Here is a 27,753-nt window from a genome sequence, read left to right as displayed (position 1 = left end):
GCTCACATGGCAAGACATTTTACCCACTGAGTCACCTCCTTTACCCATACTTTCCTAAGGGCTGCATTCATACATGTGGAGAAACCAATATTTTTTGCTCCTCCACTGGATGATTCCTGTATTTTTACACTATGTTCAATGACAGAAAGCAATGAGATGCATTCACAGGCTTTTTATTTTTTTACACAAACATTGCTACCTGTGGAGACTAATGGCCCCCAAAAGATATCTTGAGGCCTGCGAATACGTGAGTTCACACAGTAAAGTGACATTGCAGCTGTGATTATGTTAACAATCCTGAGATAGAGAATCCTGGACCATCCAGATGGGACTAATGTCATTAGAGTACGCAAGAGAAACACAGGAGTCCTTCCAAAAGGGAGTCAGGAGGGGACTCTGACACTGAAGCTGAGATTGGGAGTACAGGAAGATGTGGGGTCCTGGCCAGAGGATAAGCATAGCCTGGCAGAACTGGCACAGGCTGGAACCAGACCTCCCCAAAGCTTCTGGAAGGAATGCAGCTTTTGCTGGCACCTCTATGTCCATCTCATAAATCCTGTTCTGGATTCCTACCCTCCAGCGGTGTTAGATGATGTATTCCTGTTGTTATAAGCAGATGGTAGCAATAGGGAATAAAATATTATTCTGTTCAGCCCACCACCCCTTCCAGAAGGACAGGATAAAAATCTAACAGTGAAGGGCAAAGAAAGATTAAAAGCAAGAATGACAGGAGAAAGATTTGTGTTTCTTGGGTTTGTTTGGTTTTTGAGACAAACTCTCATCTAAACCATTATGTAGCTCAGGATAACCTTGAACTTCCACCTCCCAAGGGCTGGAATTATACAGCCCTTCTTATAAAAAATTAATTTTATTCATTTATCATTTTGCATCTATCTTTGTACCTGCATGCAGGTGCCCACAGAGGCCAGAAGAGGGTGCTGGATCTCTTGGAACTAGAGTTACAGGTAGTAGTTAATGACCTGTGAACAGAAACCTGGCCCTCTGCAGGAGCAGCAAGCACTTTTAACCACTGAGTCATCTTTCTAATGAGCATTGGATGTAGTGGAGCACACTCGTACTTCCAGTACTTGGTAAAGGTGGGGAACCTCAGAAGTTCAAGGTCAGTCTGAGCTATATAAGAACTCGTGTGGTGTTCACAATCACTTTACATTAAGTCTTAGTATACTGGATATTTGCTACATGGCTCAGCGGGGAGGAGACACAGGGCCTGGTGGCACGTCCTTTGCCACAGGTGGTTGACCATCTCTATCATGGGTAGCTCATGCCAAGAGATGCATTTACAAATCAGTACTCTCCTGGGAGGGAGGGTCAATGGGAGAGGTTAAGATGCGGACAAGAACTCTAAGACAGCCAGGAGAATGCAGAGCTAAACAGAAGGAGTTCCCAAGAGAAGGGTGTTGCTTCTACAGAAAGCTGCAGAGCAAAGGGACCAAGGGAAGACAAGACTAGATTTAGCAGCTGGGAAGCTCCAGGGAACAGCTGGAGTAGGTTTGGAAGCTGCCATAGCAAATGTGTTGAACCTTTAGTTAAAGCATAAGGGGAAAGGACAGGGAGGAACAGGGCACCAGCAGTCCTTAACCTTTGCCCAGTGATCCCATCTACACCATGGCTTGGAACATTGAACAGAAGGATGTCCACAGCTTAGAAGGGGAAGGAATTTGTCTAAGGTCAGGGAGCTGGATGAGTTAGGAACTGAACTCAGTCTCCCCACCGACCTTCCTCTCTAGTTCACACTAAGCTAAAATTGTATAAAGAATTAAATCACCACAAGTGTGGAATGGCATAATGTAGTAGCCACCAAAAGAGTAACATGGTACTGATGGACACGTGTGTCACTCAGATGGTTTATGAAAGTCACGTGTAGTGACTTGTGCACAAGGGAGGCTGACTCAGGAGGATGGCAAGCTCAAGTCCAACTGAGTTGTACCAGTCAGGTCCTCTCTTATAAAGCCTCATTCAGAGGATTAAGAGAAAAGCTGGGTAAGGTTACACAATGACAGAAATGAAGAGCCCCCAACATGGGGACCACAGCAGAGAAAGGGACATGGGAGCCTTTCATGGGTCAGTGGGGGCCCAAGTCCAGGTAGTCCCTGGGCTCCCCAAGCCCACCTCTTGGTATAAAGTTGGCCTTATAAGAAAACTACTGCCTGAAGCAAGGAGGTAATAGAATTATCTCTGCATCCTAACAGGGTTCTAGGAAGGCCAGAGAGCTACACCTCTCAGGACAGGCTTGCCACTCCCCCTTTCTAATTATTTGGGGCTTTTTAAAATAGGATCTCACTGGACTTGAACTCGATGTAGTTAAGGATAACCTTGAACTCCTCAATCCCCCTGCCTCTACCTCATGGATGCTGAGAATACAGGAATATACATGCCAAGCTGTTGTGATCTGGGGATGGAATCCAGGGCTTTGCCAATTGGGCCACAATCCCAGTCCCCGAAGCAACCTTTTGGTATTAAAGCCAGATGTGTATCTGTGTGCACACAGGTGCATGTGCACTCCCTACCCGTCCCAAAGGCTGATGGGAAGAAGAAATGACTATGTATTCACATGTCTCACACAAACTAACACAGATGCACTTCAAACCACCAGCTAAAAGTCACCCATTCTAATTTTATTTCTCAGCAGTTTGAGAAATGCCTTATCTCAATCTGCTGCCTGCAAATATTATCTGGTTTGTTACTAAACTAAGGAGAGAGACTCAAAGCTGCTCAGTTCTGGCCCACGGGACTCTGTCACCATCAGTTAGCATGGACAGGAAGTGATTTATCCTCTTTTAAAAGCATGGTGCCCTTTGTATTCTAGACAGCCACTGAAACCACAGTCTCTGCTGCTTCTGGTCTTGGGTCACCACTGTTGCAACCATCGTGACAATTGCCAACTGAAGAAAGGTGGGGTTCAGGTTGATTGAAACCATGCTGGAATGGTAACTGACATCTGTTTAAAAGCCCTAAGAATAGAGTTGAACACTGATTTGAGTTAAGGGTTTTTCAGCATTATCAATTTTTGTTCCATCTCGTATCCTCACTAAACAAAAAGCAAAACAGGTCTTAATCACAGAAAGAGGTGCTTTTGTGGGAACATCTCATGAGGAGATAGTTCAGTCAGTTAGCTGCTTGCCGTGCAACCATGAGGACCTGAGTTTGATCCCTAGCACCCTGGTAAAAAGCTGGGCATGGAGAATCCCTGGGAATATTGGGGTTCGCCAGTCAAGCTGACTCACTGTGACACACATGCTAGTTAGAAGCCTTGTTTCAAAAAGCAAGATGGAAAATTCCTGGGGAATAGCATGAGATTGACCTCTGACCTCTACACAAACCTATACTACCTATATCTACACTACCTATAATCACAACATATATATACACATATACATATGGTAAATGCATTTTTTAATTAGGGGAAAGACATGCCCTTGAAGAGATTACTATTAGATGTCTGTTGGAAAAGGCCAAAACGATTTGTTTGGCCCTCTCTCTTGAGCATATAGCATAAAAGGTTACATTACCAGAGAAACTTCTATGCAGAAACAATTTTCATTATTTTGGGCTGGAGAGTTGGCTCAGCAGTTAAGAGAGTACATGTTGCCCTTTCAGATGACCTAGGTTTGACTCCTAGCACCCACATGGTGCTCACAACCATCTGTAACTCTAGTTCCAGGTGATCTGAAGCCGTTTTCTTGTCTCTGTAAGCATCAGGCATGTGGTGCACATACATACATACAGACAAAACACTCACATACATAAATAAGAAAATAAATAAATCTTTTTTAAAAAAGAGTTGGTTGAGACAGTCACTCTGGCTTAAAAGGAAAAGAGATAAAATACAAAGAATGCTCCAACTATGTTCTTAGCCCTGCATTTAGGAGGTGTGTGGTCTCCATAAACATGTACTCAAAGGCCCTCATGGACCTGGACTGTTTGTTTATCTGTGGCCCAGAAGAAGTTACTGGAAGACTCTGCCCCTTCTTTGAGGTCTTAGGTCTCTAGTCCCTTGTGACATCTCTCCTGCTTCCAGCCCCTCAGACCTCCGGCTTAAGTATCACCTCAGGATCCAGATTTGCCTTGTTCAGAGTTGGGGCCCACCTTTCTTCACTCCTTAATTTTAGCTCACATTTTCTTCTTGTGTCAATGTGTTTGAAAAGCTGGTAAAAACGGAAGACTGGTTTTCACAAAGGACCCTCAGAAATATTTAAGGGGAGGTGACATGTCACATAGCCACATAGGACTGGAAAACATCATTTATTAGGACTTTATGAAGCCTTCACTTTGCCTTCATTATCAGAACCTCAAAGCCAGAAAACTCTTAGTCAGGGATGGTGGTGTGAACTTGTGGTACCAACACTGGGAAGACACAGACAGGCAGATTTCTGGGGCTTGCTGGTCAGCCACCCTAGCCTACTTGGAGATCTCTGGGCCAGGAAGAGACCTGGTATCAAAAACCAAGGTGGATAGCTCCTGAAGAATGACACCCGAGGTAGTCCCCTGACCTTCACATGCACATGAATAGATGATCCCCAACACACACACACCCCACAAAGGAAATTCTGACTGAAAATGTCTTACAGAACCAGTAAAGTAAATGAGTTTGCTGCCAAGCCTGGCAACTCAAGTTCAACTCCAGAGTTTGTATGGAAAGAAAGAACTAACCAAATTCTCTGTCTCTCTCTCTCTGTCTCTCTCTCTCTCTGTCTCTCTCTCTCTCTGTCTCTCTCTCTCTCTCAAAAATGAAAATGTCCTAAGTATATGTTCAAAGCACATTTCAAATTTTTATTTTTATTATTTGACTGCATGTTGTCTGTGCACCATGTATGCCTGGTACCTGAGAAAACCAGAAGAGGGCATCAGATCCCCTGAAACTGAAGTTACATACAATTGTTAGCTGCCATGTCGGAGCTAGGACTTGAACCCAGGTCCTTTGCCATTGGTCTTAAATGCTGTCATCTCTCCAGCCCCCAAAGCACATTTTTATATAGTCTACCGTGCTAAAACTAATAGCACCAAATGCAAGACACACCATTATTCTAAACTGCAGAAACAAGTGCTTTTATATTTTAATGGTCATCATCATTTATATTGACCCTGATTCTAAAATGGACAAAACACACAAAAATCTAAGTATTATACCTGACAAAATAGGATTACTTCAAAATTTAACACAGTACAAATAATAGGCTGCAAGTCACTGCTTTTTTTTTTTAAATCTAAAAAAACTATACAGTAACTCCTATTTTAGAGACTATTGTGATATTGTGTATTAAACAAAAAAGGAAGGGTCCTGGTCTTCTGAGATACATACAAGTATTCGTGACTTGATTTATAGGCAGGAATGAGGGGTGAGACTAGGAAGAGAGAAGTAGTGATGGTTGTAACAGGCATAATGAGTCTTAAGGGGTGGTGCTACTCACCTGGTCCTGTGAATATTTGAAATAGATCAATTATATCTCTCTCCAAGACATTGGGTGCTGAGCAATCACAGAACTGGCAGAGAGTTAGGAGAATGGAGTCAGGGCTGCCCTTTGAAGCCACAGTCTTTGAACTGGTCAGTGGAACTTGCCAGTTGTCAAGAATGTCAGAGTCATGCCATCCTACACTCAGACCACCTGTCCTGCCTTTCACAAGGAAACTCATATCAGGTCAGGACTTTCCACCAAGCTGGGAAAGTGTTGCGCTTTGGTAGAAATCTCTCTGGTGAAGAGTGGCCAAAACATTGTTGCTTAGTAATACTTGGTAGGCATTTCACTTAAACCAGGCATTGGTGGTTTACAATTACAGTGCTTTACATTACATTCTATAGCTGTAATCCCAGGACTAAGGAAGCTGAGGCAGGAAGGTTGAGAGTCAAAGCTTTGAGGTCAGCCTAATGTACATGGTCAAACTGTATCTCAAAATAAAATTTTTTAAATAAAAAAAGGAAAGTTTGATTAAGTGATTGGGGATGCAGCTCATTCCATATAATGCTTGCTTAACATGCATAAAGCCCTGGGTTTGCTTTCAGCACCACAGTCAGGTGTGATGCACACCTGCAAACCCAGCACTCAGGGAGTGGAAGCAGGAGGACCAATTTAGGGTCATTCTAAATAGGATTGGGCTTTAGGAGACTCTGTCTTAAAAAAAAAAAAAAGGAAAAGGGGCAGGGGAGAAGAAGAAAGGGGAAGAAAATTCGCAGGTGCTTACTTTACTAGGAGTTTGATTTAGTGAGACGTCAAGTGGACGGCTCCCCAAATCCCCAGCTCTAGAACAATGTGAACCCGAGAAGAGGAGGTGGAAATGGCTGAAGTTTCTTCTCACGCAGCCCTCCTCTCCTCTGAAAGTGGCTGAAGATGTAGGGCTAGGCTCTCCTGGCCCTCCTCCCAGTGCCTGACACATGGTCTCCAGGCTCCTTCCTCTGTCCAGTGTCGCCAGTGCCATCTGACTCATGAGTCACACTGCACAGGGGCTGTCCAGAAGGAACTGCTAGAGTTCCTTTCTAGAAAAGAGGGAGTGGGATTCTAGTCCTTGTCACAGTGGACAGTGCACCTATCAAATCCTAGGGCTCTTTACAAATACAGAAAGCATGGCTAGGACTGCAGCCCAGTTGGCAGAATGCCTGTCTAGCATTCCTGAAGCTCTATGTCCCATCTCTAATACCACATAAGCCGGGTGTAATGATGTATGGCTATAAATATGGCACTTGTGAGCTGGAGGCAGGAGGATCAGGCATTTGTAGTGAGCTGCAACCCAGCCTGAGATACAAAAACTCTTCTGAAAGAGAGAGAGAGAGAGAGAGAGAGAGAGAGAGAGAGAGAGAGAGAGAGATCCAAAAAACTCAGATTCCAGAACATTTGTATGCTAGGTAGGAACAATTTAAACAGGATGATTTATTCTGTAATATAGACATTTCTATATACAGAATCATTTTAAAAATCTGGATTCATTATTGACAAGTACAAGAAAGTGAGTACATACGAAGTTAATACAGCCCTCTAAAAAAAAGTACAGCTTCTTGAAAAAGAACAAACCAATTTCCCCTTCCTTAAAAGTAACAACAAGATTGCCCCCCACATCCCCAACTTTTCCTTCTTGGTATGTGTGTGTGTCTGAGACAGACAGATGGACAGCAGACCTCACACCTCATTGTGTAGCTCATGCTGGCCTCCAACTTATGATCCTCCTGCTTCCTTCCTCCTGAGTGCTGAGGTTACAGGCCAGGACCACTAAACAATAATAAGGGGCCTGCTGTCTTAAGAAGTAAGCCATCCATCCTCACAACAATCTGCAATCCATGAAGGTGCAGAGCATCACAGCTCCCTGTTAAGGGAAATTAGCTCCAAGCATTTATTCCTGGTGTCATTTACAACACCCATGATTCCCCTTTATAAACACAGCCAAGAACCCAGGCCAGGTGTGAAGCTTATGAGTGTGGAGGCCTGAGGTTGATAGTGACTTCCTCAATCACTCTCCACCTTTTCTTTAAACAGTGGCTCTTGTTGAACCTGGAGCTTGCTGATTCAGTTAGACTGGCTGCCAGCAAATGCTAGGGGTCCTCCTCAGCTCTGGGACTGCAGGCATGAACCAACACAGTCAACTTTTACCATGAGTTCTTGAGATCAATTCAGGTCCTCATGCTTGCACTGCAAGCACTTAACCAACCCCGAGTAGAAGGTAGTTAAAACAAGATATGATACTTCAATTGCAGGGTTCAACTGAAAGAGAGTTTGGTGAGAAGTGAAGTTTCCCTTTGTCCCAGGATGCAGGAACCTTCACTTCCCATCTCATCACCTGAAGGTGAATGGAGTGGCTATTGATGGGCTTCAAGCTTTCAGATGCTTTTATAGATGAGCACATACCCTTTCCAGTCTCTGTGAGGTGAAGGAGTAGTTTTAAATGTCATTTAAACTGGGATGTTAAATAAAAAATCTCTCTCTACAACAGCATTCAGTATGACCTGGCAGCAACTCAGAGAATTTAGTTCACAGATTTACGAAAATTCCATTAGCTTTAATTATTTATCAGTAGTCGAGTTAGATTACAGTTCTTGACCTATTTTCACAGTGGATGGGCCACCCAGCAATGGAATAGATGAACAGTCTTTTTCCTAAACTGAAATAATAGAAACATATTTTAAAGAATGAAACCCAAACATGTAATTACCATGATGCAGACCCTGCCACGTTGCCTTTGTCTCCAGATAAAATGTACATCTTTGTGAGGTTTTGGTTATTAAAAAAGATTATCTTGAAAAGGAGAAACTCACTCGTGCTATAATTTCTTCCCATTTAAATTTCTTTGCCCCATTTAAAGCATTTTATGTTCTGGTGGAGAATCTCAAATGTGATAGATGTGACTTTAACACTATCCTAGTAACACTGGGTAAGGGGAGTTTCCTGGAGTCACAGAGTGACTGGAGGTGTGGAGATCAGGTGTGGGACTCTAGTGGGTAAGTGGTAAAGTTAGTCAGTGAGGGACATAAAGGACAGAGGCACTGAGTTCCCAAGCAATAGCAGCTCTGCCGGGTTCACTGCTGAAGATCCAGCATCACTTGTGTCCCATCCATAATGTCTGTCAGATTTGAAAAGAAACAAATCAAGGAGAAGGGGATGGTTCCAGATGGGCATTGGTTACACTGTAACAAAATGACTGGTGGGTGCATGACAGTTGCCTGGCCTATTGCAGAACCTGAGTGTTGAAAGGCAAGGGTTCATTTAGCTAGTGTCTTGGGAATCCTGGCTTTTTCAAGACCCTGTAGCAAGTCCATTGAGTTAAAACTTCTTGCTATTTTGGCATTTCTTAAAAGCAGAGTTTTCTAGAAGCTCTAATATCCTTACTCCAATATTGTTACAAACTTCCATATTCATCTCTAGCATGGTCAACACCGATAGACCTTGCCCACCCTCTTAGCCTCCCTGCCTCCCTCCCTCCCCAAAAATCTTGATATGGCTCCCGCTGGCCTCAAAACATACTATATAGCTGAAGATGACCTGGAACTCCTGATCCTACAGTCTCCCCCTCCTGAATGTTGAGTTTACAGATGTACACCACCATGCCTGATTATGGAACTCACTCTACCAACTGAGCCACATCCTATCCCCTATTGCTCTCAATTTAATGAAAATAAAACGCTGAGAAATGGCTATTTCATCTGAAAACTAATGGCTGCTGGGAGTTCAAAACCATGTTTCTGCTCTGAGGGCCAATATGCCATACAGACAAAGAAGTCAGATGTTTTAAAACATCTGTGGCCTAGCATCCCCACTTGGGAGAGTGTGAAAACACTCGTCTGTCTTTGCCCAGCTCCCAAATCCTTGGGTCCTAGAGGAGGCACATGCTGCAGACACAGCTTGGTAGACAGAGGGCCAGGAAGAGAAAAACAAGAAAGCCACCTCAGATTTCTGCGATCTGTTCTCAAAATGAGTCTTGTTTGTCTTTCAGTTGATCCCAATATTTTTCAGTTTTTTCTTTCTTTTCTTCTTCTTTCAGTGTGTATGTCTAGGTACACTGTCAATATTTAGGTGCCATCTACCTTGTTTTTTGAGTCAGGGTCTCTTACTGGCCTGGAGTTAACCAATGAGGCTCCTACTGACACACCTCTTCCAAGGCCACCTTCCCTAATCCTTTCCCCAACAGTTCCACTAACAGGGGACCAAGTAGTCAAACATGAGCTATGCAGACCATTCATATTCAAACTACTGCATGCATATTTGTACACATGTAAGTGCCCTGAGGCCAGATGTTGGATTCCCTGGAGCTGGAGTTATTGGCTGTTTTGTAAGCCATAATATGAGTGCTGCAAACTCAAGTGCTCTTAACTGTTGAGCCATCTCTTCAACCCCAATTGTTTTAAAATATGTAGTAATCATGAATAAGCAGTCAGTGAAGGTAAGAAACCATGCCCCACAACTACAAACCCAATGCCAAACCATATTTACTTAAAACATTTTTGTCAATTATTTACTTATTTCACAACTCATTTTTCAAGGTGTGAGCTCTGTAGATTATAAATGATATCACAATATCAAGGTTGTACAGGCCTAAAAGCCACATGCTAATACTCATTTTTAGGATATAGCTGGTTTAATTTTCTCTTCTTTATGCTGAATGCATATTTCTATGGTGAGTAACTCCACTTTATCATCAGAGGAACAAGTCTCAGGAGACAGTGTAGAAGATTTGAAACACCACAAACCAACATCTAAGGAACAAAGATGGTCCTACACAGTTACAGTGTGAACAGAGAGAGGGTATCAATATTCAAAACAAGGACATGGTGTGTGTGTGTGTGTTTCTTAAAGGCAGACTGAGGCTTATGCATGTAGAACATGTGCCTAGAATCTCCCAATGAGGAGCTAGGGACAAGACTCAGCTTAAGAACTGTTTTGTACTATTGCCAGAGACTTGGGTTCAGTCCCTAACAATCACAAAAACAAACAATCAAACAAACAAATGTTTATATAACTTAAAGTTAGTTCTCAAACATGCCATGTCTCCATTTCCATTGCTTCCTCATCTGAAAGCCTGGCCTCAATTTATCCATCATTCATGTGTACATCACTTTATAAGAGGAAGATGCATGGGGAGAAGGGTCCTTTGTCTCAGCTTAATCACGAACATATACTGTTTATTAATATTTAGTAGCTTCACAGAGCAGCTCAGGAGTAATTAATAATAAACGATGAGCAAATCTACTTGCAGACACAATGCTTACTGCACACGATCAAAAAGAAGCTGGATCCTAACTAGATGCCCAGTGGTCCATGAGGAACTAGCAAGTCCACAGAGATGGAATCTAAATGAGGTCTGCTTACACATGACTTTCCCTCTTCCTCTTCTACTGTCATTTCTTATGGAAAATAACACAGAGCCAGCTACTGGCACAGGAAATGCAAACCATAATTTCTTAATTTCTAGACGAAATTCTTTATGCCACATGGATGGCCTACAAAATGTCTCATGAAGCAGGCAACTAAGGAATGGAAATCTTTGAAAGCAGCTTTTAAAACTATTTGAAGATGTTCCGAAGCATCTCAAAGGAAGCCTGTACCTAGCATGGGAGGGAAAACAAAATCTTCAGGGCAGAATGAAGCATCCTGACCCTGGTCTTTACCCTGAGTGCTGTGTGTGTGCTGCTAAGAAAGGAACTCAACTTCATTCTATCCAAGAAGGTCCCTTTTGGGACCTCCAAAAATCAGCTCCTCAGATCCATTCAGTGTTATCTAATAAGTATCCCCAGAGAACTCCTAAACTAAGCAGCTGAGGTTTACCATGGTAAACAAGGGTGGAGAGAAAAGGCACACACTCTAGAACATTCTAATGTTCAATCTCCAAAAGATTTCTGAGCCAGTGACTTTTCATTATTCACTAGTCTGCAGTGCTTAAAGAATACAGTTACCTCTCTCATTATTCACAGGGTGTTGGCTTCAACCCTGCACCCATCTGAAACAGTATCTGTGGATGCTTAAGTTCCTTACATAAAATGGCACCATACGTACATAGAACCAACTTGTACATCTCCACACAGTGTATTCTGTAAACCATATTTTAATTTCTATTTTGTTGAGATTTGGGGGTGGAACTCAGGGAATTACCTGTGCTAGACAAGTGGTCTACCACTGAGCCATGCTCCCAGCCTTTCACTAGAGATTCTAGGCCAGTGTTCTTCAGTTGTACACCAACCAGCCCCGAATTATCTCTAGATGACTTGCAATACTTGTCATAGTAACAATGCTATGTTTCTAGCTGGTATATTGAGTCATTTCAGGAATAATCACAGAAAAAAATCTTTGCACATTCAATACAGATGACAATTTCCATATTGGTTTTTCACAACAGGATTTAGACCAGGCTGGCCTTGAGCTCACAGAGCTCCGCCTACCTCTACCTCTTGAGTGTTGGGATTAAAGGCATGCGCCACCATTGCCCAGCTCCCTCAATATTTTTAATTTATATCCAATTATATATGTATACAGAAATTGAAGACATGGGGGTGTCGACTACATAAAGAGCTGTTTAAGAGCATTAAGAAAAAGTGTAACACTCAACAGAGAAAATGGTTTTAAAAGACTTTTGAAAGCAGGGTGTGGTGGTGCATGCCTATAATCCTAAAGTTGGGAAGTTGAGTCAAGAGGATCATGATTCTAAGCAAGCCGGGGCTATCTAGAGAAAATGGTTCAAAAAGAAAAAAAAACATGCACACAATTTTTTTAAAAAATCAATTAAATACTTTAGGAATTCCTCTTGTCACCTCTCGTGCCTCTTAAGCAAGGGCAGGCTACAGGCAGTCTTGAGATTCTTTCTTGACTCTCAGCCTGGCATCCGTACAGTGAAACAGTTTAGCAAAGAAATCAGTGGAAGGCTTTTGCTATCCAGAGCCGCCTAACTGGCGGGATGAGTCATACATAAGTTCATAGATGTCAAAAGCAGCTGCCCAGACTTTTCTGTTATTACCATATACGGCTAATATAGATCCACTTATCTCCAACCATCATTCAGTGGAGCTCCAGCAATTTCCATACCTTATCATCTGTCCTCAGAGTTTCTCGATCTGCAACTCCAGGACATAAGACTGTGTACCCAACCACAGGACCTAAAATCATCACCCTGGGCTGCAAAATGTGTGCATAGCTAAGTGTTTGAATAAGGTCAAAGTACAGGGCTAACTGTTTACATTCCAGCAACATCAAAAGAGAATAGCACAGGACAGTCAGGATTCAAAAACAACTTTACCTGAGTAGCACCCCCCTCCAATGCGTTTTATATCACATACTCAGGAATAGTTTGGAAAATTGTGCTCGGTTAGGATTATTTTTTACCTATTCCCTATTTAAATGATAAAAATATTTCAGGTTCCTACAAGCTGGGAGAATTAACTGGGTAAGGGCTAGAGGTGTATGTAGCTCAGGTGGTAGAGTGTTTGCCTAGCATGATGAAGCCCTGTGTTCAATTTGTAGTACTACATAAACCTAACACGGGGCAAACGCCTATAATCCTAGCACTGAGATGGTAGAGTTCAACATCACCCTCCACTACATAGTAGAAGCCAAACTAGGATACTTGAGACCCTATCTGAACAACAAAACAAAAACCTAACCAAGCTAAAAAAAAAAAAACCCTCCATCCTAGACAAAACAACTGTCCCAAACTAACCAACCAATCCAAGAAAAAGATTAATAATTATCTAAGGAAATGGCCCATTCATAGATTCAACCAATAAATTTCTATGGAGTCAAACTTATAGACAAGCAAAAAAATACATTCTTAGACCTGTCTCTAACTTCCAGCAGATGAGAGAACAAACACCCATTCTCGAAATGGCCAGCAGTTGACACTTCATGACCCAACTGTGTTTCCTGGGAGTTCAACCAAAGATGACACAGCAAAGAGGGCTTATCAGTCTTGCCTTCTAACTTTCATTTTCATATTCTCCCATGTAGCAAATAGAAAATCCTTAGCTACAACTTTTAAAAGCTACAAAGACCTATAAAAAGCTACTATAGACAGCCGGGGATATAGAAGTCCAGGTCCCAGGCATCCAAACATCTACTCTGAGGTACAGCTAAGATTCCCCAAGACTTGAATAAAAAGGAACTAAGGCTTAGTTAGCATGATGGTACATACTTGTCATCCCAGCACTCAAGAGGCTGAGGCAGGGGGATCATGAGTGTGAAGTGCTTGTTCTGCCTGCACTACTCAAGAGAAATGAAGGAGAGAAAGGGGCCTGCTGAGAGGACAGTCATTGATAGGTGCTAAGCATTAGTCTAGTCACCTAGCTACCTGTCATATACTTGAATCACGCACAAACAGAATACAGATGTGTGCATAGATGGCAGATAAGGAAAGGATAAGACCCAAACAAACAAACCCAGAAGGAAAGTGTAGGGCAGATGCATAATCCAGGAAAGGGGTGGGAATGGAGCCAGTGAAGGTTTAGAAGCAGAGATTGAGCAGAGAAGAAGGGAATCTAGAAAGAGGGCCCAAAAGAGGCAAGCTGGGTGCATATTAAAAGCAGGGTAACAAAATGGTTCAACAGGGAAGGTGATGGCTGACAAGCCTGAGCGCCTGGGCTGGATTCAAGGAACCCCACAGAGTGGAAAGGTAGAACCAACTCCTTCTTGCAAGTTGTCCTCTGATCTCCGCAGCACCATGGCATCCCTACCTACACATACATACTAAATAAAAGATTAAAGAACACATTGACAGGGATCCAATTGTTGAGGTGGCCCGAGAGACCACTGCTGCTCAAAGAATCTAAAGAACATAAAGAACAGTCACCAAGCTGGCTCAAGGTAGGTGAAACCCTGTCCAGAGCCTGTTGTAAGACCATGACTCTGGCCAGAATAAGCATGGAAAGCCGGCCTGAGGTCACAGAGCCACATACAACACACAGGTAGTGCAGCCATGCTTGTAACTCAGAACAACAGTGGTTCTATGAGTACCAAAGGGTGGCCATTTTTTTAAATGCTCTTGACTCTGTTGAACACAAATGTGTCTGTGACCGGGTTTAAGTCCACTGACTCACAGTTGCTCTGCCCCAGCAGCAGGGGAGGGAAAGAGACCAAATCTGCAGAACTGTGCTCATAACTAACAGGAGATGGTCCACCCTGGGTCGGCAAGCTCCAGCTAGCCAGCCTAATCCAGCTGGCTCCTGGTATTTTTATGGTCTGTGAGCTAAGAATGGTTTTTACACTTTTAAATGGTTACATTTAAAATGGTTATGTAAGTGAGTACATAATATCCTGATTTTGCCTTTTGCCCAGTCAGGTCTAAAATATTTAATGCCATACCCTTCAAGAGAAGGTTTGTGGTCAGATCTGTGGTACTGGGCCTGTCTTCCCAGCTACTTGGGAGACTGAGGCAAGAACAGAAGTTCAAGGCCTGCCTGGGAAGCTTGATGAGACCCTGTCTTTAAAAAGAGAAGATAGATAGATAGATAGATAGATAGATAGATAGATAGATAGATAGATAGATAGATAAAGGTTTAAGAAGCTAGCTCAGAGTTGAGTGCTTACCCAGTATCCCCAGTGAGGAGAGTGTCTGCCTAGTGTGTGTCAGGTTTGATTCCTCGCACTATAGTCACACACAGAAGTTGTGGACCTCTGATCTGTTCTTTTCTGTTTGTCCCACCCTCTTGCACAAGGTAAACTTGTGAGAAGGATTTGCCTTAGCCATGTGGAATGAGCCAGGCTTTGGAATTCAGGCACGTGTGTGTCCTGTGAATGTCTGAAGCCCACTATGATCTTGTGTAAACTGAAAAGCCATGACCCTCAACATCAGTGAGGCCCCATCTCCCAGACTTCCCAGCCCAAGAGGCTGTTGTAAACATCAAATGAGACCTGGAACATGAATATGTCTGTGAAAGCTCAAAATGCTTCTGGAATAGAAATTTACTTGTGGTCATTTATGAGCCTGTTTATTACCAGCATCTATTCTTTCTTCTCATAAATGTTGCAACTTGACATCCTATCTCAGTCCAAGACATATAGCACATGGGATGGCAGGGCAGGAATTTGCAGAACTGCCAAAGAAGTGACCTGGGCATTCTGTCCTGTGTCCCGTGATCCTGTCTCATCAACAGGTCAGGGGCACCTCTCTTAGGCAAGTTCCAGTCATACCTCACTAAACACATCCTCATGGTAGAGGAAGATGTCAAACTCAGGCTAAAAATGAGTCCTTGGAAACCTGCACTCGAGTCTGTAATCCACTATGGAAAAACCATCCCAACCATACCAGATATGGATGAAGGGGACATGGGAATGAGCTGTGTATTTTGTGGGAGACCTAGAATGTTCAACATCATATGGAAGCTGAAACTCAAAGTATTCTAAGGAGAGGGCACACTGAATGTCACACTTACTACTAAAGGAGTTGCCAAGTCAACTTTCATGGAAGCTTCACTTTGTTGTCCTGGCAGCTTCAGGTGCCTGGTCACTCACTCTAATGTGACCCAACATACTCATGCTGCATGCTCAGGGAGGCCTGCTGAGGCAGCCAGGTTGCCACCAGAACACAAGTCTTCCAACCCAGGGAGGATCCAGGCTCTGACCCATGTGTAAAAGTCCCTTTTCTCTGTGAGCTCAGGCTGGGCTGGGATACACCGATTCCAAGTGGCTTTCTTGCCTTCTTTGTGTGTGTGTCTATGCACATGTTTATTTGCATGTGTGCAGAAGTCAGAGCTCCAGACGGTGATATTTGTAAGTGCTTTATTTTTTGAGGCAGGGTCTCATTGGCCTGGAAATTTCAGATTCAGTTGTGTTGGCTGACTAGTGAGCCCCAGAAATCCACCTGCTGCTGTCACCCCTCCTCTTTGATACTGTGATTATAAGCACATTATTCAATGAGACAACTAGAGTGGGAGTCGTGGGTCTCAGGTTTCACTACTGTTTCAGTGCAAGTGGCTAATTAGTAGGGAAACAATTTGGACCAGGGTAAGTCTTGCTGCTTTGAGTAAACCTGCAGTGAATGTCAGGAATGCACTTGTATCTGCTGTGTGCCTTGCATGCATACAGCCAAGAAGTTACGTAATCCTCACCCCTCATTCTTCCTTTTTTTCTGAAATAGGGTCTTGTTATAGGTAAGCTGGTATCAAACCTAACAATCCTCCTGCTTTAACCTCTGTGTGCTGAGATTACAGGTATGCTACCACACCTGGCTGGTCCTGGCCTCTTGAAGTGCTTCAGGGAGGACAAGACACATTCACTGACAGCACAGGAAGGCAATTTCAGGAGCCCATGCAAGGCAGACACAATAGAAGCCTGGACAACCAGGCAACCCCTTGCATGAAGCCAATCTCTCCTCCAGGCAGAAGAAACTTTCGCTTGGAATTCCATGCACCTAACATAGAGCTGTTCACCACCCAATACAACTGCTTTACAGGAGAGAGAACCCAGAAGTGAGGCCAGGCCACTCTAAGGTTGATGCTCCTAGTGCTTATAGAACCCACTTGATGGAAGTGGTTATTGAGTGATCTAAAGGGTAGAGAGGGATCATTTCCCATTCCTACCCCTTGCCCCTCACTCACAGCTAAATAAACAAGAATGACTCAGTTAAAAGGCAAAGAACACAAATATTAAACACGATTGTGTTCAAGCTGGAGAGGAAGGCCAGACAGCCTAGGGGTTAACTAAAGCCCAGGAGGGCCAAATTGAAGGTCACAGCCAGCTCCCAGGTCTAGATTGTGGGTAGGTATCTTAATAATTTTCAGAAGACTTGAAGCTACCCAGTGATGGTGGTTAAGAGATACTGAGTCTAGCTAGACATGAGGACTGTTCCTAGTCAATTGTGACACTCCTAGCACCCGGGAGCTACTGGGAGGTTACTAGTTCAATGCCATCCTGGGCTACAGAGTGATGAAATGCTGGGGGTGTGGCTGAGCTGTAGAGCACTTGCCTAGCATGCACAAAACCCTGGGTTCCATCACTGGACCAGCAAATAGAATAAATTAAAGAAGAAAGAAGGCACTCTCCATCAAAAGCACAGACTGGGGAAACACTTGGAAGTGCTTTTGCTGACAAGCTGCCCGGGAGAGCCACTGCCGACAGAGGCCGGTTTCTATTTTAGTGCTAACATCGGGAAACAAGCTGAAGACACATGCGCCTCAATTCAGGGCAGCTGCTTTCCCAAACAGCTCAAAATAGGAACTCTCTACAACACACGTGCACTGGCACGCACACGCGTGCATCCACCACTCAAACAACCAGCAGATCCAGAGTTGGCACAAAGGATTTCATTTTCTTACAGAGCCTGAAAACTCTAAAGCCCATATACTTTAAACCCAGACCAGCTCCACACAGTTGTCCATAATCTTGAAGCAGGCTGCCTGTCACTCTTCCTGGTGCTCTGTGAGTCACCAGGGAAAGTTTAATCTTGGAAGCAACTGGACCACAAGTGGCCCTGCTGCAGATCAACAGGTCATACTCTGTCAATTTGTCACCAGCTTCAGCACAGCAGAAAACCTGTTCCCACAACCTGTTGGTAGGGTGCTCTTTCTGGAGCAGTGACAAGTCTGCTTCCCAGATGTGGCCGAGTAAATCCAAGAGAGGCATGTTGGCCAGGGAATTGAGATTTCAGACAATCTCACAGCACTTGCAGCATAAGTTTAAAGGACCAGGCTTCTGCCTAGTAGGAGGTTGGAGCGAAAAAAGACATCCTGATGCAGGAGGAAGCAAAGTCTGGGGAATGAGCAGACTCTAGCAGCCACCTTTCTAGAGCCCCCTCCACCACCAGAGTGCCTGGTCTTGTGCTGGAGGAAGGCCAGCAGATGCTCAGGCCAGGGACACAGGGTGAGGCCGGATTCCGTGGCTGGTGGAGGCTTACAGACCTTTTCCGGGCATCCTTCAGCAGCGAGGACTGGCCCAGAGGAAACATACTTCAAAGCCTAGCTGTGAACCTGAGAGGTCAGCAGCTCCTCTCTCTCATATCCTTGACACAAGTCCGCACTGTTGAAGAGGGAAGAAGAAAGCTGCTAGCAGTCAGCAGGAGGAAATAGCTTCCTGACTGCTCCCTGGTATGCCTTGGAAAGCCAGCTTTGTGCCCAGTCCACACTTGATGGGGCATGGGAGGCTGAGGTTACTGTCTTGGTTCCAAAGATCCTATCTTTTGTGCCAGTGGTGGACTCAACCTCATGAGGCCAAAGCCTTCCTATTCCTCCTTCCAGAAGTCCTGTGAAGCCCAGGGGTGGAAATAGGAGATGAGGATGACAGGTGCTTTTCAAAATATCCTGGCAAAGCCATGACTGAAAGTGTGTGTCTTGGAGTATATATCATGTGTGCTTTTTAATAGGCCATCTCCAGGGTTTATGCAGATTGTTTTCTGGAGTCCATGTGGCAGGAAGAAGGAAGCCATAATGAAATGGAAGAAGGTGCTGCAAGACTGAGGAGTGGCCCAAGCAACCTAGGTGAGCTGACCAGAGCTGGTGTGGGGAGAACCACAGAGCGCCACCCTAACAATTTCCAGTACCCATCCACAGCCTGACTTCAAGTTGTCAAACGCTCCCTAAAAATGAAGCCAAGGCCTTTTAAAAACTTATTTGTGTCTGGATTACTCCACTCAAAATAATGTTTTCTCATTCCATCCAATAAAAAGGAAAAAAAAAACTTATCTGGAAGAGAAGTATTAAACAGGTTCCTGAAGGCAGCAACAGAGGGAGCCCAGGCCTTCAGGCCAGTCCAAATACAGTTGCCTGGCAGAGAAACTGGCTTGTCCTGGTTTCCAGCAGATGTGGGCAAAGCTGGCCACGAAAACAATGCAGGAGGGGTGGAGGGAGGCTCAGGGCTGCACTCACAGGGGTACTGTAATGATGGTGAAGCTGGAGGGAACAACAGATGACCAGGAAGGACTGTATTTTTGCATGGAGCAATTGATTCAAGGTAAGCTTGAAGGTGACTGACCCTGCACTGACAGGCACAGTGAGGGAACGGTGACTGAGGAAAGGTGGAAAGGAGTTGGGGAATGGGTGAGAGTAAGGAAAACATCATACAATCCTGTCCAAACTGCTTAGAGAGGCAATGAACTGAGTGGGGAGGGAGGAGTGGTTGCTAGTCAGCAAGGCATATTCAGAAGGAGATATACAGCAGTTGCGCTGTTTGCATTAGGAGTTCTCAGATCTACTCTGGACTGGAAAGGCAAATATTCCCCTTGGGAGCTCAGGAGTACCCCAATATAATGAGTCCTGCTCTCTCCACAGGCCAGCTTCACTGTCTGCTCACTGGCCAGTCAGCCTAGTGTAAGCAGTGTGTTCCAGGCCAATGTCTGACCATGTATGTCTAAAAAAGCAAAGAGCATTTGAGGAATGTGATAGCTGAGGTGGTCCTCACACACACACACTAAACCCCTCCAGTTATCTCTTGATATTTGGGTAGCACAGGTTATAGGTATCCCAAAGGACACTCAGACCTGACACTGTTCAAGTCTAGTATAAAGTGACATAATGTTTATATATGATTTCCACATCTCTAATGACCTAATTAGTACTGTCATACTTTTTTCCCCCAAGTGGATTCAATGAACAGTTGCACTCTGGAATTCACATCTTACTTTCTGAAACTTCCAGGGTTTCTTCTTTCCAAATGTCTGTCTACTGTGGGCTGAATTTGAGGAGAAAGAACCTGCAGAAACTGAATTTATTCAGTGTTCACTAGTCTCTAATGGTACAAAACTACCATGAACTGGGCAGGAAAGATGGCTCAATGGGTAATAGACTCACTGAGCAAGCCTGACACCCTGCGTTTGGCTCCAGATTCAGTAGCATATGCATCTGCAGTACTCGCACCACTATGGGGAAGGCCAAGACAGTAGATTCTGAGGAAGCTAGTAGGCCACTTAGAGCAACAACAAAGATCTTGTCTCAAAAATAGGTAAGACCCAAGGAAAGTAATAGCACCTGAGGCTATTCTCTGACTTTCACATGTGTTCTGTGGCATTCATACATACGTGCACATGTGTATATATATATATATATATACATGTGTATATATATATATATACACACACACACACAAGATTTCTTTTTAATTACCATGAACCAAAAGGTCCCTCAAATTTAAAAAAAAAAAAAGAGGGGGTAGCCTCCCTTTTCCCCCAAGAATTTAACCCATACTAATAGTTTGGTATATTTTCTTCCAGCAACAGCTGGATGAATCTGCCTTTGATCATTGGCATCTGGGTTTGGCGCTATATCACTGAGGTCTAAGTCATTGTCCCCTCTGGAACATATGTCCAAAAAACAAACATATATTTCCTACATCTAACAAAGAGGCACTAAATCTCCTTCTGGGCACTGAATGCTCAACCAGGATGCTCACAGGCCCCAGGAACTCAGCTAGCTTTTGGCAAGCATTTGTAGTCAATGTGGTATCAACTGGAGAGGATCTCAGCCTCTTGAACTCTCATCAAAAATCAGATGTCAGTTTTAGGCTGGGGAAATGGTTCAAAGGGTAAAATACCTGCTGCACAAGCATGAAAACCTAACTAAAACCCTCATAAAAATCTGTGTGTGTGATGGCTTCAGTCTGTTGGGGTAGCGGCGACAGGAGAATCCCTGTCACTTGCTAGACAAGTCAGTCTATCTGAATCATTGTGATCCAGTCTTGAAACCCTGTCTCAGAAAATAAGGTGGAGGGCTAGCAAGATAGCTCACCAGGTACTCGCTGCCAAGCCTGACAACAAAAGTTTAATCTTTAGAAACAACATGGTGGGAAGAGAGAACTGATTCCTCTAAGTTGCCCTTTAACCTCCACATGCTTGCCATGGCAAACATGCTCCCAGATAGATAGATAGATAGATAGATAGATAGATAGATAGATAGATAGATAGATAGATACCTGGGCATTCTCTCTCTCCTCTCTCCTCTCTCTCTCTCTCTCTCTCTCTCTCTCTCTCTCTCTCTCTCTCTCTCTCTCACACACACACACACACACACACACACACACACACACACACACACACACACAGAGAGAGAGAGAGTCAAAATCAAGGTTGTGCTTTGAAACTTTTCTGTAGTCTTTGTGGCAGAAGAGTGTCCTTAAGTGACAAATGGAATAGATGTGCAGTTCAGTGGGCCTGGGACGCTGAGGCTGAACCATTACCTCCCTCATTTCCACCTGAGCTTCAAGCAGCTCATGGAAGGGCTCTAGCCAGGGGCACTGGCACCTAGGATTCCTTCCTCGCCAACCCCCTATGACCAACCATAGCCACACTTACCTGCCACATGTACTACAAATTCCAAAAGAAAATTCTATTAGCCCACATGAGAGAGTCCCGATGAGCCAAGTAATATTTTTAAAAATAAAAAAAATACTGGTAGCTGGGCGGTGGTGGCACACGCCTTTAATCCCAGCACTCGGGAGGCAGAGGCAGGCAGATCTCTGTGAGTTCGAGACCAGCCTGGTCTACAAGAGCTAGTTTCAGGACAGGAACCAAATGCTACGGAGAAACTCTGTCTCGAAAACTCCACCCCACCCCACCCCCAAAAAATACTGGTTAAAAATGTAATTGATGTTCTATAGAAGCTCTGAATTGTAGCAAAACCTGGTCAACCAGAGACTTTTGGAATTTTTTGAGGCCTTGGTGCCTGCTCTGAGCCTGGCTTTCCTGGGGACAACATTCTAGTTGATATTCTAGAACACTTAACAATTCAAGTGAGTAGGAGGATCCCATGAATGCCTTTTTTTTTTCATTTGTGCACACATGCACGTGCATGTACGAGCATGACATGCCATAGCATGCACATAGAGGTAGGAAGAGAACCTCAGATGTCAGCCCTAACCTTCTGCCTCCTTTGATATAAATCTCTTGTCCACTACTGCATAGCCAGGCTACCTGGCCCTCTCTGGAGCTTCCATGATCCTCCTATCCCCTGTCTCTCATCTCCCTGTGGAAGGGCTAGGATTACAAACACCTGCAGTGCTGCATCCAGCTGTGTGTGGGATCTGGGGATTGAAATAGGGTCCTTATGCTTGTCTGGCAAGCACTTTAACCACTGCTGTAGATTCCAAGTCTTGTATGCCTTGTTTCAAACAAGCTAGTATTTGGACAGTTTTCTGTCCCTCCCTCCCTTCAGTACAGTGTGATGATAAAGTAAAACCCATAATTCCTGCCACCCTGGATGCTAAAGTTGCCCCTCCCTCCGACCCCGCCCCTCCTGCCGCCCCCACCCCTCCCTCTGACCCCGCCCGTACTTCTGTCCTGGGGGTGGGATCACTGCTACCTCAGCTGCACCTGGTGTCTGACAAGCTATTTGCATCCACAATGCTATGGTTCATGTCTTAGTAGAGGGTTGCACAGCATATGATTTAAAAACGCATTTTGGAGGAGAGAATTGCAGAGCACTCACACATGAAGCCTTCATCATGTAAAACTGCCACCTTTCTCAGCCCCTGAGCACTTTACCTCTGGATCTACTGTTAGCACTGGGAAGTGTAAAGGGTTCAGGGATACAGGAAAATTATAAAAAGATACAGCCTAGTGGTCCTCACTAACCACACAAGGGAAAGCAGGACTCCTGGGGTTTTGATCTATTTAGTCCGTCAGTCAGGACAAAGACCCCCAACAGTCTCTAATTCTGTCTCTGTCTGTCTTGATGGAGTCTCATGTAGCTCAGGCCTCAAATTAACTATGTAGCCAAGGATGACCTTAAACTACTAATCTTTCTGCTTTCCCCTCCCAAATGCTAGGACTAGAAGTGTGTACCACATGCATGGTTTAAAAGGCTTTGTGGCATGTTAGGCAATCACTCTACCAGTAGAGCTATATCCTCAGCTCCTGACTTTGTTTATAATTATCTTTGAAACATGATTCTTGTCTGCAACAGACTTCAAACAAGACTTGTTCTTGGATTATTACTCTATATGTCTACTGAAGAATCTGATTGTCACTATTGTCAAAAAAAATGTGTTCACAAAATGTCTGTACTCTTGAACAGTACCAAAAGCATCCTTCCACACAGTTAGTTAGGTCAAAAGAGCCCTTTTCAGTCCACCATCAGCAACTTCAACAAGCCCTTCTACTTAATGTCACATACTCCCTGCTGTATCTGTTCCATTGTCACCACTAGTCTCTGCAACCCAAATAGGCATGCCACTTGGTCAGGAGAGGTCAGAGTTCTGCACTGCAGTTGTAGAGGCCCAGAACAGAGGATGCATGGGGAGCCCAGACTTGGAACTTGTTATTTTGTGGAAGCCAGTGAAAAGCACAGTTGATACGGCTCCTAGAAAGAGCTAGAGACTGATGGCTGTGCTGGGGATCAGAGAATGTACATGCTAGTTCAGCAGCCTCAGTTACCAATGGGAAAGGCTCCAGAAGCCTCTGATCAAGTAGAGTCCAGTATTAGAATCCATTCTTATGTCAACTGGTCAATCCTCTGGGCAGCTTCCTCTCAACTCTGATCAGCACCAACTGGGAGCTATGCTAGAGGCAGAAGTCATGCTCCCTGGACCTGCAAGGGAGACTGGACTCAGAGCTCATCCTCAGGTCCCTACTGAAGCCACTGAAGTGCAGTGAGGGTGGAGCCTGGGGTTGCTAAGGATGGTTCCAGCAGGCCTGGACAAGGGCCCTTGCCCCTCATCTTCTTGGGAGGAGTCAGGGAAAAGATACATGCAGTCTAGGAGAGAAATTGCTGGTTGCTCTTTTAGGTGAGTCATGCAATGGATAGCTTTTTTATTTTACTAACTCACCCAGTACTTACTTTAATAATGTTCTTATTTAGTCTTCTCTGCTAAGTGTCTCAAGAACAAACTCGTAGATAAAACTCTCTCTGTCTCTTCCTCTCCAGTGTCTTATGTATCTTGGCTAGCTTCAAACTCATTATGTCAGATGACCTAGAACTTCTGATCCTCCAGCATCCACCTCCTGAAAGCTGGCCTTATGGGCAGGCACTATCATATCTGATTTGGTTTCTGCAGTGCTGGGGGCTAAAATTCAGTGATTACTGCAGTCATCATGTGCTCTACCAAATGAGCCACATCCCTAATCTGTGCAGTTTCAGACATTCCTTCTAAAAGCTGCCTAGCCTAGTACTAGGTTACAAATTATCTGGTGTGGACTATCTCATTTGTTTGTCATAACAAGGAGAAAGTTTCTATTAGCCACATTTATGGGCCCAGAAACTGAGGTAAGGGTGTTCAACAAACTACCCAAAAAGGTTGCTTCTCCAGTCACTTGACTCCAGGGTTCACAAGCTGCCTACCACAGTTCACATGCAAAGTGTATCAATGTGTCCCTATGTTCTCTGCCTGTCCTAAAAAGATGCAGAGTCTCAAGGTAGGTGGAATCATTGACCCTTGTCTCATTCCTGCTACCATGACCTTGAACAGAATGTGGCTCCTGACAGAGCCCACTGGCAGATACAGGTTGTATTTAGGAAAAGGTTGACAAACACACACCCTGCCTCCACTTCTGACCTTAACCTTAATCTTGGTGGGACCTCTAGGGTCTGGCTGCATCCTGCCTGAGCAGGACCCTTTCCTGGAGGAGCTGTGTGTCTCACCATCTTGCAGAAGCAGGTCAGCTTAGGACTGAAGGTGAATGTATCTGAAAGCCATGGCTATAGACTGTATACACATAGCAATTTGTTACTGTGAAAAACCATCTGTTTCGTGGTATTACAATCCTCAGAGGGCAAATTATAGCTAGCGTTAACATAAAACATCAATTTAAACCATCAACTATTCATAATTTCAATTCTTTATTGGAAACCAAGGACATAAATGTCAGGGAATAAAGCAATATTTCTTTTATTAACTGTTCCATTCATCTGGCTATTAAATAAAACCAGGGCCCCAATAAATGGCAGGAATCCTTGCCTGACAGCCATGCCAAATAGCTCCATAATTCTCAGACGCTCTAAAACAACGAAAATGGCGTTATTTGAAAAGTTCGAAACTTTAATATATAATAAAATTAAGATGGATGTGATCTGGATACATTGGGAGGCTATGTGCAGTGTCTTCATATTCAAATAGATTTCAACTTGTGTGTTTTTATTTTCTCTGGGGTTCATTTTGTACCTAGATCACACTGGTTTTATGAGCAGGCTTGGCAGGCACCAACCACTAGCTGCAGCATTTTCAACTGACATCTAATTTTCCCAGGCTCAAACCACCTCCCCATTGCTCGCCTGGGCCTGTGTCATAAGGGATGTTGTAAGGGAAGCACATTTCTTAGAGTACAAGGATTTCAGGACCTGGCCCTGAGGGTCTCTCTTAAGCATTATGTAAAAACAGCAGACTAAAAAGCTCAAAGAAGGTTCTTTAAAGCAGTGGCCTATTGTATGGGTGGAGGGGCACACTCATGTGCATGCACTTGTTTGTGTGGTGGAGAGAGGTGAACATCAAGCATCTTCCTTAGTTACTGACCACTTTATTTTTGGAGACAAAATAACTGAACTTGGAGTTCCGCGATTCGGGCAGACTGTCTGGCCAGAAAACCTCAAGGATCCTCCTGTTTGCCTCCCCAGCACTGGGTTACAGGTACATGCAGTAATATTCAGCTTTTCATTTTTTTAAAAATTGCCTTCTAAATTATTTTTATTTTTTGTAATTTAACTTTTTGAGATAATTATTTAATTTTCCCCCTTCCCTTTCCTCCCTCTAACACCCTCCCATGTACTTTCTCCCTTGCCTCTTTTTGATTATCCTCTCCCCCACCCCTCTCTCTCTCTCTCTCTCTCTCTCTCTCTCTCTCTCTCTCTCTCTCTCTCTCTCTCTCACACACACACACACACACACACACACACACACTACACATATAAATAGAACATGATCAGTCTGTATAAGGTTACTTGTATGCATGTTTGCAAGGCTGACCATTTGGTGCTTTTACCTGGGTGCTAGGGTCAGAAATCAGGTCCTCGTGCTTTGGTGGCAAACACTTTATCCACTCAGTCATTTCCCCAGGCCCCTTCTTTCTTTTTATAGTAAGCAACATGAGTGTATGAAAAGGAAATTCGGGGACTTTTAAATGTACCATCACATAATAACTCTAATGGCAAGAACATTTAACAGATTAGGAAGCAGGTCACTTACTCACCTCATCCACATCAAGTACAACTACTTGTTAGCTGACAAGGAATTCAAGGCCATTACCTAACAATCTGGGGATGGTGGTTAACACAGAACTTTGCAACAAGCAGAAGAAGCAGGACAAGGTCACTAAAGAGGGAAAGGTCTTGGTTCCTCATCCCACCCGGAGAGAGGAAACTGGTAAATGGAGGTAATAGGGAAGCCTGGGAACTGGGCAATAAGCCTGGGTAGAGTGTCTTCCTCTGTTGTTTTGAGACTGGATCTTACTCCATGGACCTGGCTGGCTTTGAGCATGGTAAAATCCTCCTGCCTCTGCCTCCTGGGTGCTGGAATTACAGACCTGAGCCACGGTGCAATTACTTGCTGTGATTTGGCTCTTAAATGTCCTTCAAAGGTATGTGTTTTAAAGGCCTGGTCCCCAGCTTCATGCTCTTGAGGAGTGGTGGGAACTGTAGTATGGAATAACTGGAATGGCTTTAAGTCATGAGATGGGGGAGGAAAAAGCCTAGAAGAGGATGATAGGATGCTAACTCTTGCTTTCTCTCTTGATTCCTGGTCATGAGTGGCCAGCATTGTTCCACCACAAGAATCTCCAACCATGTTTCATTGTACTACTACAGGCACAAGGCAATCTCTGAAAGCTTTGAACCTGTAAGTCAAAGTACACCTTTTCTCTTTATATGTCCATTATCCTGGGCATTTGTTATAGTGATAGAGTCTTACTACCAAAATTCCCTTTCTTCCCTTTCTTTTTTTAAAGCTTAATTTCTAAGACAAGGTCACCCTGTGAATAGCTATTTAAAGAAGAAAATTTCTGGGCTGGGATGTGACTCTGTGGTAGAGCCCCTGCCTAGACTTCCCCAGTGAGGGGCTAGGTGTGGCTCAGTAGTAGAGTACTTGCCTAAAATCCCCTAGTAAGACTGTAAGCCCTGCAAATTCAGGGAATTATGTTAGGGTTAGGGCTCTGAAATTCAGTATAGGATGGTGGCATGAAGCCTGAGACAAGAATGCATCATCAGGAGGTACAGGCGGGAGACTATAAGATCTGAATTTCACTATTAAAAGTTAAACTGTGCTATAGGCTGTGGGCATAAGTGTGGTAGGATTATGACAATAACAACAATGTAGTGGGGAGGTGGCACATAATGCTTAGAAGGCTACTGGGAAGAAACCAGGCCACATAAGACCTTTACCTTGAGTGGCTTTGTGAGTGGTGACTTCATTTCCTGGAGGACCAGGCTAG

At 44.1% G+C, this 27,753-nt stretch overlaps 1 protein-coding gene across 6 annotated transcripts in view; it reads right to left on the bottom strand.

Annotated features, from left to right (window-relative positions):
* Nucleotides 1-27,753, bottom strand: part of Cux1 (cut like homeobox 1) — a 324,514-nt gene that overhangs the window by 164,147 nt on the left and 132,614 nt on the right. The window lies entirely within an intron of this gene.

The sequence above is a fragment of the Microtus pennsylvanicus genome, chromosome 1 (assembly GCF_037038515.1).
Source record: "Microtus pennsylvanicus isolate mMicPen1 chromosome 1, mMicPen1.hap1, whole genome shotgun sequence".
NCBI classification, from domain to species: domain Eukaryota; kingdom Metazoa; phylum Chordata; class Mammalia; order Rodentia; family Cricetidae; genus Microtus; species Microtus pennsylvanicus.
The sequence above is the reverse complement of the archived record's forward strand: the minus strand, read 5'-3'. Positions and strand labels throughout refer to the sequence as shown.